This window comes from Gymnoscopelus braueri (genome assembly GCF_963280865.1).
Source record: "Gymnoscopelus braueri genome assembly, chromosome: 6".
Classification (NCBI taxonomy): domain Eukaryota; kingdom Metazoa; phylum Chordata; class Actinopteri; order Myctophiformes; family Myctophidae; genus Gymnoscopelus; species Gymnoscopelus braueri.
Window position 1 is genome coordinate 43,733,784 of NC_137607.1, and position 14,676 is coordinate 43,748,459.

Here is a 14,676-nt window from a genome sequence, read left to right on the forward strand (position 1 = left end):
AAGCAACAAGTTACTAAATATACTGCAAATAATTCCAGTGGAGTAAAAAAGTAGAATATTTGCCTCTGAGATGTGGTGGAGAATTGGAAATGTGACATATTCAAGTAAAGTAAAAGTACCACAAAATGGTACAGCACTTGAGTAAATGTACTTAGTTACTTTCCAGCACAGGGAAGAGGACAGGGACATGTGTGACTGGTTGTTTTTCTGCCATGGCTGTGTCTGTATTGATTCTGTCTGAGAGCCTCCGGAGACGTGCTGTCTGTCTGTCTGTCTGTCTGTCTGTCTGTCTGTCTGTCTGTCTGTCTGTCTGTCTTCCTATCGATCTGTCTATCTACTAATCCACCAACACGCCCATCCATCCATCCATCCTTCAATCCATCCTCTTTTTTTTTTTTTTATCAAGTATTGATCTAGTGTGAGAGCTTTCAGTGGAGCATTGTATTTGTATATGGTGAGCAGTGGCCTCTATGAAGAAGCAGCATTTTAGAGCAATTGTAGTTCTCAAACTTTTTCATGTCAAGGACCACCCAAATTGATCTGTATTTGGCCCACAGACCTGAAAAGGCTTTGTGCCACGGACCACCAGAAGAGAAGAAGAAAAAAATGATTCAAAAGTTTCCAAACTTTTTCAATATTTTTCAACACTTGAAAAAAAAGCAGATGTACAAGCTCGCAGCGCGGCACAAAGTGACGCACTGTGAGCTTGAAGATCTGATATTTTTGAATGGCCAACATATAAATGGATAAAGTGGTTAAAATGATTGTGATGCTGTATACACTACTTTAGCATATTTCCCATTTTTATGATTTTATTTTGTAAATTAATGACCCACTCGCTTATACAAGAGTGTCGCAGAATAGTAGCGAAAATAGTCAATCTACAAGCACACAACACGCCGTGAGCTTGTAGATCTGCTGTTTTCGCTAAACTGAAAAATTAAATTGAAAGTGATCTAGCTAAAGTAGTAAAGTGTGTCTGCTGGTTTTATAAATATTGAATCAATGAAAAGCATTAACAACAGCTTGTAATAAAATAACTACATTGGACCCATTAGAAGCCAAGTTCTGTCCCCTCCCCCATTTCCTGAAAAGTAACGCTTTTGGAACATAAGAGGTTTCTACCCGACAGCAATGTTTTGCTCAGAGGAGGAAGTGACACAGACTGCTGGAAGAAACCCGGAATAAAGTCACACGCACACTTAAGGTACGTTTTTTTGATGTCACTTTAAAGTTTTATTTATGTTGAAACCAGTAATCAAGAGTCACAGAACAGACATATAGTCTCTGTCGGGTGGAAGCCTCATTATGTCCAAAACTGTTAGTTTTCAGGGTATTCTTTTTTGAAAAATAGCTAAAGTAGCAGCAAGCTAGCTTGTGGATCTGCTACTTTTGATGCTTTTGTGTGACGCTGTATGATCAAGTAGCCCGTTAATTTATTTAAAAAAACACACAAACTTACAAAATTCCATAACAGATACCACAGGTATTATATGACTGTTTCAATATGTGCATCACAGAAAAAAATACATTACAGGATGTCAGGGGTTCACAAAGTGGGGTCCAGGGACCCCCAGGCGTCCTAGAGGGGGTTCCCCAGCAAAATGAGTTAATATAGCATCACATTCAGTTTAACCACTGTAACCCTGTATACATAGTCCTTGACATGAAATAGTTTGAGAACCACCGTAGTATGTGATAATATATTTTAAGTCATTGAATAGTCCTGAATATTTCTGGTGAAAGCCTTGACACCTTCCATATGGAATTATGTCAAAACAACGAGATCTCATGGGACCAGAAGTGACAGATGTCACAGTAGCATTTAATATAGAATGCGCGTGTGACTGACTGCTAGAGTTCACTGCACACAAACTGCATTTTAATCTGCCAAAGTGATGCATTTTAAGTAACCATAATTTATGAAATGTGATTTAATTTAGTCATAATCTAGGAAAATGCTATTTCTATAAATATAATATAAGCAAATCTGTGTTTTCTTCCATTGCAAGTGTGTGTGTGTGTGTGTGTGTGTGTGTGTGTGTGTGTGTGTGTGTGTGTGTGTGTGTGTGTGTGTGTGTGTGTGTGTGTGTGTGTGTGTGTGTGCTTCTGACTGCGACCGCTGTAGAGAAAAGGGGAAGTGCAACAGGAAGTTGTGGTAAAGGCAGTTGTGGAAAGTAAGTAAGTTCATTTACTCAAGTACTGTACTTAAGTACAATTTTGAAGTATACTTTTTACTTAAGTATATACATTTTTTTCAAAACGTATACTACAAAACAATACTTCAATAGCTTTAGTTATTAGTTACTTTGCAGATTTAGATATTATTACAAAACACGTGTTAACCAATGAAACCCTATGTTTTATACTATGGCTATTAAAAAATAGCTGATCTACGAGCAAGATTTGTATTAAAACTAGAGGTTTGGGCCTCTATGCGGCCCTCCCGTCTAGTAGCCTGGCCTGCACATCAGAGACAGAGACAGTAGAGCGTGTAGACGTTCATTGCAACACCGGTGCTTGTTTCTCGCACATGATTTGGCAACATGATGCCATGATGGTCTGCTTGTTTTTCATTTATGTGACAACACCCGGAGGCAAAAACAAAACCGAAACTTAACTTGTGCTAAAGGGTTTCCCTTTCCGGTGTGGTTGCTACTGTAGCTACTGTAAAATTGTTGGACGATAATAATTATGCTACAAAGAGGCAAATGTATAGAGAGCAATGGAAAGTGGACGAAACATTGCGTAAATGTAGTGCGCACGTTGTGGCTAGTGTTGTAATGACATATGTAGTGATATGTTGTTGTTGTGTTGATACTGATACAATGAAATGGCTTCAGGGGGGTGGCTTCAGCGGGGGACAGGAAGTGCTGACTTTTCTCAATTGTAATATAGGATGGGATTTTGATTGAACAGAAAACTACCACTGCATCTTCATTGATCGGGATGTCATCCAAAGGATATGCAATGTTGTCAGAGGAACAGCGAGAGATGGACCAGGGACATGGACTGCTTCATGCAAACCTAAACCCTGTGGTAAAGTTGTACAGGATAGGTATGTACTGTTTTATTTACTGTGGTTTAACCTGTGGTAAAGTTGTACAGGATAGTACTGTTTCATTTGGGGGTTTAAACCAAGCCCCCATATAGCCACGATAGAACAGTGAAGCTGCCGTCGCCTGGTGGTCAAATCTGAGATTGCAATACTTCCGCATTTAAAACGCCACTATGCATGCTTCTACCGTTTGAAACCCTAGCGTGCCTGCTCGGTGCTCAAGAATTGCACATTTGGGCGCCCACATTTGGTGCCCAAATGCAGAAGTAGTGTGCTCTTAAGGGTGCTTCAAACGCCAGTGAGCAACTTTCATTGAAATGAATAGTTAGGGGCGGGGCAGTCTGCCCTCTAGATATATTATAACGGTTTAAACCTATAGTAAAGTTGTACAGGATATGTATGTAATGTTGTATTAGTTGTTCCGATACCGATACCAGTATCGGAAAAGCTGCCAATACTACCTGGTATCGCTATCGGCAATACCACATCATTTATCACACAATGATATTTACAGTAATATTTTTTAATGCTTCAGTTGATGTTGCACGACTTCTTTATACTCTATACTACTTATATTATTATTTTACTAACTTATAGCTGCACTTTAACAATTATTAATTACATTTGTATTTATTCCTAGATAATTAATTTCAAGGACCTCCATAACTCTGGTACAAATGGAACCAAATGGACCAGCAAGTGTCCATTTGTTTCCATTGGTGAGGGTCCATATGGAAACCCCTCAAGTCTTATAGTGACGCATTAGGGAGTGACAGAATGACAGAGCGGCAATAACTGATGCCTATCTGTGAGAATGTATTGGCTTTACAGGGTCTTTAAGTAGCGTACTGTAGATACCGGTCCTAATTCTAAGACTGTAATTTTCTCTTGCATATTAATCACAATCGGCAGGAAAATCAGTCGCCAGGCAGACCGGGGATCAGCCCCAATCTCCCAATGGCCAATCTGAGCCTGTAAATTGCTGTTGCCACCGACCTTGTATAATTAATAACTGGTTAACTGGTGGATGAATCAGACTCTGGGCCTAGATCAGTCTTAAAGGAGTAGTTCTCCCCAAAAATGACTTATTTTCTATCAATTACACACCCCATGAAGCCTTGAATTCATGGAGATTTGTTGGTTTTTGTTGCATTCCTGAGCCAATAATTCGATGACCACGTGGCTGGTCAGTAGGAGATCTGCTGGTCATCAAATTATTGACTCATTAGCTGATCGATTTTTTTTTTTAATGAACTTTGATGAAGATAGAAGTAGTGAGATGTTTATGAAATTAGAACATTATCAGTTGGCAGTAGAACACCACTTGCATGTTATTTCTAAACAAGTAAACATCATATGTTTTTCATGAATTATTTCTTTACCTCCCCTGACTCTCCACCCCAGACGTATATCCTGCCCAATTACCAGTGAAGAAAATAACCTGCTGTGACCTGTGTGGGAAAAGGTTCAGCACAAGGAGAGGTCTCAAATGTCACCAGAGAATTCATACAGGAGAGAAACCCTACCATTGTGATCAGTGTGGGACAAGATTCAGCACAAGGGAAGGTCTAAAATGTCACCAGAGAATTCATACAGGAGAGAAACCATACCACTGTGATCAGTGTGGGACAAGATTCAGCACAAGGAGAGGTATCAAATGTCACCAAACAATTCATGCAGGAGAGAAACCCTACCTCTGTGATCAGTGTGGGACAAGGTTCAGCATACGTAGTAATCTCAAACGTCACCAAATAGTTCATACAGGAGAGAAGCCCTACCATTGTAATCAGTGTGGGGCAAGGTTCGCCATACGTGGTAATCTCAAACGTCACCAAACAATTCATACAGGAGAGAAGCCCTACTATTGTGATCAGTGTGGGACAAGGTTCAGCAGAAGGAATAATCTCAGATGTCACCAGAGAATTCATACAGGAGAGAAGCCCTTTCACTGCGTCGAGTGTGGAAAAAGCTTCCGTTATCTATATACTTTAAAGAAACACCAGAGTATTCACACTAGATAGAAGTGCTTTCAGAGGCTGCATATCTAGTCGGCATTCCCTCGTTTCCTCTCCGCTCGCCTCGTTTCCTCCATGCATTCCTCGGTGGGAGGGACTGAGACACGAAAGGACGGAAGTGAGGGACACGAACATTCTCGTCTATCCACCGGAGATTTTTATTTTTGCCGGATCGGCCATTTTGTTGAAAATGGCTCGTTTTCACACAAAAAAAATAAATCTTAGCTGGATGTGTTTTTCTACAAATCCTAATATAGGAATGGACGGAAGTGACGTTTTTTGGGATGACGTCACATCCATCCATCCCTTCCATCAGAGTCGAGGGATCATTCCTAAGTTACTTTAGAGCGCCCTCTTGTGGAATTTTCACATAGATCTACGTCAATGGCGGTCAACGGTTGGATCTGTAAGCAGGCAATGTGTTAACATTCATATACAACCCACAACAGAGCTTGGTAATTACTAGCCTCGTTTACCAGACTTTTTGTATCAAAAACATTAATTACCAGATGGAGCCCAATCAAAAGCAAGATTTTATTCTGCAATAACTAAAAGTTGTATAAGATTTCAATATTTGTATTGTATTAATGCAAGAAAAATTGCTTATATTATAGCAAAGCATGCTAACTTTCCAGGAAAAGAAAGCCTGAGGTTTCTATTAGCTTGCATAACCCATCGATGATGTCACTGGTAGGCTTGTTTCTGGACTGTCCACAGCCCTCCTTTAGTGAGGACTAATTATATGAAGATTTGGTTGAAAAAGGTTACGTGGTCTTTTAAGTAATAGTGCAAATAGCAGATCGACAAGCTCACAACACACGTTGTGAGCTTATAGATCTGCTATGATCTCACTACTAGGATTAATGATGAATTTTGTCTCTCAGCTGACAAAGTCTGGGAACCAATGCAGTCATGGGTCTTCAACAGGGGGTCCGGGCCCCTTAGGGGGTCCTCAGTTATTACAGGGGGGCCACCACATATTTGTGTTTTTACATTAACCTCTTGAATCCTAGCATCCCTATTCTGAGGGGAACATTAGCTGAAAATAGCAGATCTACAAGCTCACAACGGCTCGTGCTGTGAGGCGTTGTGAGCTTGTAGATCTGCTATTTTGGTGTTTGGTTTGGTGTAGAGGGAAAAAAGAGCAGACCAAGTACAGAGCCAAAGGTCAAGTTTACTAAGTATTGATGGTCTTAAAATACACATTCACATGAGTCCAACATATTAATGGAAAAGATAATGTGTAAACAAACAAACATTAATTTCCACAACACAGATGACAGTGCTGTCAAACAGGTCTAAGAAGATGAAAAAAAAGTTTAATCTGCAAGACAATTGTAAAGAATATGTAGTGCGGGTCCCTGCTTCATCTCTCTCTCTCTCTCTCTCTCAGCTAAGGGGTCCTTGGTCTGAAAAACGTTGAGGACCCCTGCATTAAGTTATGGGGTTGAAAGTATCTCATTGTTTATTCCTACACACCCTTCCTCCATTCTCCAAGGTACAGCCATGATATTTCCCCGCTTAGTAGCAGCTCATGTTATTCGTTTTCCACTTGTTTTTCATCATGATGACTATTTCATAACAAAAAAAACTCCCTTCACTTTCACTGGGAGAGCAAACTCTGGGATGACAAGGATGACCTTTCCGGTGGTATAATCTCTCCCTTCTCCACAGCACTGTCATATCAATAATCATAATACACAGCATGATAGCCTTAGCGCCTGGCCTCCCAGCCCTACCATGCTGTGATACAGCTGAGTTGAGAGGTTTTTGAGAGTGATTTCTCAGTCAGCTAGACATGAGCCATCTGCAGCTCTTTTTATTAGATATTCATTATTGTCTATAAGGAAAAATATATATAAATCCTGTTTATTTATGTTCAAATACAATAAAAAATGCAAACAAAACATTTCAGATCTGCTACTTTCAAAATATTGTAATACATTTTATACATAATGAATTAATAATGATACCTTGTGAAACGGGATATTCTGCATAATGAGAACTTTTGCTTTTGGTACTTTAAGTATTTTTTATGCCAATAATGTTGTACTTTTACTCAAGTCAATTTTGATTACCAGACTTTTACATGTAACAGAGTATTTCTACCTTGCAGTATTGATACTTTCAAGTAAAATCATTTAGTACTTTTTCCACCACTGCTCAAAAGCATTGAAAAAATGCAAAGAAAATAAAGCAGATCTCTCTGCAAGTGACTTCAAGCTGCAGGGGCTCGTTTGCCAAGTTCCCTTCAATCTTTATAGGGACAGTGAGTGACTGTAGTTACTGGTTTAGTGTGAAATGTTCTCACAAACGTAGGAGTGACGCAAACCCCCCAAAAAAAGTCTCTAGTAACTAAAGCTGTCAAATACATGTAGTTTAGTAAAAAAAATATAACATTTGTCTCTGAGATATACTGCAGTATAAAGAGTATAAATACACTATAAATACAAAGTATCAAGACTTAAATACTCAATGAGAGTAAACGTAACTTAAGCACAGCACTTGAGTAAATGTACTTACTGTAGTTACTTTATGCCAGTGAGTGGGCGGATTCAAAAGGTTTGGAGCCAGGCAATGAGTCAGTACTCCTACATCAAAGGAAGAAGCAGTGTGACTGGTTGGTGGGTAGGATTTGACACCAGCGCTACTTCCTGCAAGATGTTCAACGTTCTGACCACAAAAATAAAGACCAAGTGATGGACTACGCTGGTATCTCTGGGATGCAGTGTGTACTTGTTCCTCACAGAGTGATCTCTTAACGGTACTGGGTAAACGAATGAAATTAGTTCACAACAGCTTCGGCCCTACATACAGTACAGTACGACACATATACCGCACTGTAACGCTACAACTGATATCTAAGTATGTCAATTATTTACTTTATACTGTATACATAATACTTGCACATATGGTATATCGTTGCTATCGGGCAGAAACCTCTTATCTCCATATTTTAACTTAAGTTTTTTTTATTTTAATGCCCTACTTGATCATAGTACCGCGTCAAATGAAAGCACCAAAAGCAGATCCACAAGCTGAAAACGCGGCTTTGTGTCGCTTCGCACCGCGTTTGCGGATCTGCTACTTTTGATGTGACGCTGTATGGTATGATCAAGTAGGGTGTATTAATTTACAAAGTTAAAATACGGAGATAAGAGGTTTCTGCCCAACAGCAACGACATGTTTTTTTTTTTTTATTTAAGGTCCTTTATGAAACTGAAAACTGTCTTATACTCTGTGTGTGGAGTTGATCAGCACCCAAACTAAAGATAAATCAATCTAATGAACTCTGCAACTGTCCATTTAGCCTCATCAAACAATGGACCTTCCCATGCCATTGCATTAATACAAAATATAAATAAAATATTGTTTGAAATAACCCAATCTGCCTACACCGATGATGACGACAGGTTTCTGACCTGTCTGCACTCCACAGCCCTCCTCTGAGACAGAGTAGATAGAAATGGTACCACCTTTTATAATGAGCATTAGTGAGGACCAATTATATGAAGACAGGTTGAACATGGTTGAAGTGCTCCTTTAACCACTTAAACCCTCTAGTCTTAAGCTGGCTCCAGACCAGACCGACTTTGGGCCGACTTGGCGTCGGGAAGCGTCGTATATAGTCGTCCAGTCGGTTAGGGGTCCGTCGGGTGGTCCGTCGGGACCTTTTCGGCCGACCCAGAGCCGACCGAACATGTTCAGTCCTTTGGCCGACTCATATACTGATACAGAACCATATATTGGCTATATATTATGGCTGTTGGGTGGAAATCTTGTAGGCCTATGTTCCTTTTTTATTATTATTTATAAACAATTTAAAATCGTGAAAATAGCCAATCTACAAGCTGTAATTATTAATAATTAAGAAATACTATATTTTAAAGAGTGAAAAATCAACTAAAGTCATTATTAGTGCAAGTTCAATCACATTTCATTTGAATGAAAATAACTTGTGGGTAAAATACATTCTGTGAATCTATTTACTTGAGTAAAATAATTCAACATTTACTTAAAAGTACTAAAGTATTGGTATAAAAATGTACTTAAAGTACCAAAAGTAAAAGTATTAAAATGTTTGAAAATAGCAGATCTACAAGCTCAGAACGCGTGCATCGCAACACGTTGTGAGCTTGTAGATCTGATATTTTCAAATAGCTTATAGGTATAAAATAGGGCTAAAGTGGTTAATGTATGTTTCATAATGATTTATATCTGCAAAGTAACTAGTAACTAAACATTTCAAATAATTGTTGTGGAGTAAAAGTATAGACAATTGGAAATACTCCAGTAAAGTAAAAGTACCTCAAAATTGTACTTAAGTACAGTACTTGAGTAAATGTACTAGTTACTTTACACCACTGCACGTCAGTGAAGAAAAAACGCTGGGAACATCCCTATGTACAAGTGACTTTGCAGGAAAACAAGCCCAAAGTCGCTTATAATAAGCAGACCTGGCAATGCTGGCAAGCTAATAGTCAAAAACAGCAGAGGGCGCTGTTTTTCCTTTTTAGGAAAGTCTAAACAGTCTAAACAGTAGTCTGTTTGGTCTGGAGCCACCTTTAGACAACCGTTTTTTTCCCCCCGTCTACACCAAATCTCACAAGCTCACAACATGTTACAACACGACATGTTGTGAGCTTGTCCCCCCCCCCCCCCAGAATAGGCATGCTGAAGTTCAAGTAGTAATGTAAAAAAACAAAAATTAGTTAAACTGAGTACTTCTTCTGAGACACGTTGGTCAGGGGAAGAAACAGAACAATAGGTCACAACATCAACAGTGTCATTAATCTACAACCCATGGAGCCAGAGATAAACGACACCCCCTCTTTAGTGTGTCAGGCAGCCATGATGGAAACCCTCTGTCAACCGTGGTTGTGGAGGCTGTGAGTCTGTGATGTCACGCAGTGATGATGATGATGAAAGCCATTTGTTTCCATTAACTGCCTTCCAGGCGTCACACAGCACGCCACTCCCACTCTGCTACTTTACCCATTAAGGTGCTAAATCAGTAGTTCTCAAACTTTTTCATGCCAAGGACCCCGAAATGATACGTATTTGGCCGCAGACCCCATATTGAAACATTTTTGTGCCAGGGACTCCCCCCAGAAGAGAAGAAATTATTCAAACGAAGTGACGTGCTGTGAGCTTGTGGATCACAGCAGTTTTCTTTGTTCTTAGTTTTTTTTGTTGCTATATGTATATATAAAAAAAATATATATATATATATATATATATAAACAGTTAGCTCTCGTGCACATCCAGGGTGGAGGTGCTGGTTTGGCAAGAGGATGCATATGAAAAGAAATAAACCTTCCCTCTGCTTCTCTTAGGAAGGAACCGCACACTCCCAATGATGATGGACTCAAGACTCAGTTAATGCTTCATTTTTAGGCTTTATTTAGCACGACGCGTTTCGCCGCGTTGGCTTCATCAGGTGCTATATATATATATATATATATATATATATATATATATATATATATAGCTATATAGCTTTTATGCAGACGCATATTTTTGGAGCTCGCAGAGCAAAGCCCCAGAGACAAATTGGTGTTTTTTATTCTTTCATTATCACAACTCTCCAAGAAATATACCCATTTACAACAAAAATCTTCAAGCGCTATCCCTATAACACAGCCAAGCTATAGCTGACATGTGCACTGACCACCTATTATTTTTATTTTGAGATGCAGATGCAGATGCAAGGGATAAGCCCCTTGAGCTGCAGCATCTCGTTTTCGAGGGGGTCCTCAAAGCACAACACAAAACAAGAAAACAATCCAACAACACTGAACAAAAACATTATCAACAAGGACATCCTATTCCCAGAGGACCAACAGAGCAGAGGTGAGCAGTGGAGTATCCGGAGACAGGATATGTGGGTACAGCCAGGGACGGATTAACCCTTCGTGGTGCCCGGTGCTTGGACCCGGTTCGGTGCCCCCCGGGAGCGTTTTGTCAACGGGGGGGACTTCTAAATTTCGCCGTTTTTTCTTTTTCTTCACGCCGTTTGGTGCCCCCCCAGGTTGGTGCCCTGTGCTTCAGCACCTCAAGCCCGTTGGATAAGCCACAACTGGGTACAGCTGTGTCCCAGGTTTCTTGACATCCACAAGCGATCTCCATTTAGAGAGAGACGAAGCAAAAGATAACCTCTTCAACCACCCCTTCCTCTAAAGTAATGTAAATGGTCCTCACAACTAGATATAACAAGATTATATTTTATCGGCCGAAGAGTAAATTCACCGGCCATATTTTAATAGCAGATACGTGCATTGTGCAGTAAACCAACTGATCATTACACGTTGTTGCATTAGCGCCGAGCTTCTTTCCACTTCATCACAGATGCAATCTGTTGTGTTTGCAGTTTCCTAAAGCATACCTACTCCACCCTGCAGGCGTCGCTTACCAAAAAGAACAGAAATAAAGTCAGGAGGGCGGAGGAGTGAACTTCTTTCGCGACTCTGTGGTACAAACGGGCTGAATGTTTGGGGCTTTACATCTCGTTCACCTTAATACACAGTAGCCTACATCAGCTTTTGTTTTGTTTTGTTACTATTACATTTAGTTCATGATGGCAAGGAAGATAGTCAACTTTACTGCTGCATTAATGTGTCACCAAGTTATCACACCGCTCTCTCCATTGCAGCCACTGTGCTTGTTTGTAATATCCACAACCATACGAGTTTGGGTCCCTGTTTTATTATCGTCATTTCGGTCGGGCTCATATTCTAGAAGATCTATCCTTTGTGCCAGCGGCGCTGATCACCAGATCAGGAGGAGCTGGCTGCAGCTGGCTAACTGCAGCTGGCTGTCGTGATCAATGTAAGCTCATAAAAAAATATAATTGTAAAGGTTGTAAACTACAGTATGTATTGCAATGTTGTTACAAACTAGAAAAAGTGCTCCTCGTAGCACAGGTCTCCGCCAGGTTATTGTGGCCTCCTGGTGGCGCTATAATAAGCCAATGTGAAAAGGGTGCCATTTCTTCTTAGGCCTTTCAATCGGACACTGCATTCATGATTTGAGGCATTTTGTTCCAAAAATGTGTTTTACTAAATAAGACCTGCTGGTGGCGCTATAACAGGCCAATGTGTTCCTTGGCCTAGTGGGAAGGTGTGCGCAAAAATTCACGGCAATCGCACGCTGCGTTGATGATTTTAGGCATTTTGTTCAAAACGAACCAATCCTGCAAACTTTGGAAGCCAATCTTAGCCAATCAGGATAGAATATAGAAAATCGGACAGATCCGTGTTAATCACATGACTATATAGATATGTGTACCGATTTGCGTGAGGTTTGGACACAATCTGTAGGAGTGATATCTAAAAATGTGTTTTGCACAAATCGGCCTCCTGGTGGCGCTATAACAGGCCAATCTGAAAAGTTCGGGGCAGAGATTCGGCTTTGGCATCCAGGGAGTGTGTATGCACAGTTTCGCAGCGGCCGGGCTAACGGTGCCGGAGATTAGATGTTCACAGACAGACACACGGACGGACGGACGGACACACGGACGGACGGACACACGGACGGACGGACGGACGGACGGACAGGGGGTAAAACATACTCTCTCGCCATGCCTTTCGGCCCTGGCGGAGACAATAATAATACTATGATAACATACTATCAACATTTCCCAGCCGGCCACGGTGACCGGTGATGTTTTAATTTAGCGGTCAATAAAAAATTGTATTAGTCAATAGCTGATATATACCGCATACCGGCTAATGGAAACCTTGTGTCATGGCACCATGACCATCTCTAATCTTTCTGCCACGTTGCTTGTCTTGTACTGCTTATGAGTTGGGTGTTGAGAGGCTGTGTGAACAGGCTGCATGATATACAGTCCATCTGGAGTACAAGTCACAAGTCCTGCATGGTGCCACCATTCACTATATTCACATGGCGGCCATTTTGCTATTAAGTTAATAAGAAGAAATAATGCCACCCCAGGCATTTCTTCCCAACCCGCAAATATGACGTGAGAGCAAAATGGCCGCTGTGTGAATATAGTCAATGGCATGCACAGCCACACACTACTGTGATCGCTCATGAATAATTCAGCGGTGTGGGGACAAGAAGGAGGTCACAAGAAGACAATAAACTGTAGGAAAACACGAGGAATTGATTCTCCATGAACCCTTGATGAGTTCTTTAACTCAAACTTTTTCATGTCAAGGACCCCCGAATTGATTTATAAATTTGGCTGTGGACCCCGATCTGAAACTGTTTTGTGCCAGGGACCCCCAGAAGAGAACATTTGTGTTAAATAAAATTATAAGGTTTCCAAATATTTCTCAAACATTTTTGATATTTCTCTATATATTTATATATATACATATTTCTCCCACATCTACAAGCTGTGAGCTTGTAGATCAGCTATTTCTGAATAGCCAACATATAAATGGATAAAGTGTTAACTACTTTTGCTGTGGACCCCCTGGAACCCCCTCAACGACCCTGGGGGGGTACATACATCTGAAATAAATCGGAAAGAGGAATACAATATTATAATAATAAACTTCAGCTTAGGGCTGCATGGTTATGGCTACGTTTATCATGAATATTTCCCCATGTTATGGGAACAAAATAGTTGAATATTGGAAAATCAACAAACAACAAACTTTAACGTTAACATTAAAAAAGTCAGGGTTCTTCCTTGGCCTACTGGGAGTGTGCATGCAAAGTTTCAAGCTGATCGGTACAGCGGTGCCCGAGATTAGCTGCTCACAAAGGGACAGACAGACGGACAGACTCACAGGAGTGAAAACATAATCCCTTGCCTTCGGCCGTTCCGACCTGCCGGGGATAACACCATTTAAATCCTTAAATTTAGGAATACCAAAATACTCATTTAAAGCACAGATACTCTACCAACAATATTTAACTAACCCTAGGCTACTGTACTCAAGTAAATCTACTTAATTACTGTGTCCACCAACTGTTTCTTGTGGTGAGATGAGAAAACCCTGGTAACGAGGTGGTTCATGCTTCAGGCGTTCGTCTGCCTCAGCCCTGTCAGACTGTATGTGCAGTGGTTGAATGAAACTCAAACATTGGAAAAAATGACGCAATTTTTATCATCAACAGAGAAACAATGAGGAACATAGGGCCCAAGCACTAGCACTGTTGCCAGATTTTATGAGAGAAATGAGCAACCAGGTCTAGGCAAATAAGATCAAAAGAACCGACCAGGCCACATGAGCACTTTAAACCTGTATACTGTATACATCGGCTGAGCTTGTGGATCTGGAATATTTGGAAGATTTTTGAAACATTCTAACAACACAAATCTGATACTTTGAAAAAATATATTTCGCTTATAATAAGCAGATCTGGCAACACCGGGCCCAAGTAAAGCAACAAAATGCAAAAATATAAATGATAAGAAATAATGCCATTTTGACCAGCAGAAAAGAGCCTGAACAGCTCCGAAAATTGGGGAAGGAGTGAAAGCAGTTTGTGCTATAAAGGATGCTGTAGTGGAGTGCATTCATCTCTTGAATGACAAGGTATACCAGCCTTCTATGAAGCTCTCCCACCTCTCCTCCACCACCCACCTCTTTCTGTTCCACTCTTGGAACCCCCTTTGAGAGAAAT

The 14,676-nt window shown here is 40.5% G+C and overlaps 1 long non-coding RNA gene across 1 annotated transcript; it reads left to right on the forward strand.

Moving 5' to 3' along the window:
* Positions 1 to 2,096: 2,096 nt before the first annotated feature.
* Positions 2,097 to 6,881, forward strand: LOC308086542. The gene is made up of 3 exons (XR_013933255.1): positions 2,097 to 2,177; positions 2,920 to 3,058; positions 4,463 to 6,881. It is a non-coding gene; the product is annotated as an uncharacterized lncRNA (long non-coding RNA).
* The last annotated feature ends 7,795 nt before the right edge of the window (positions 6,882 to 14,676 follow it).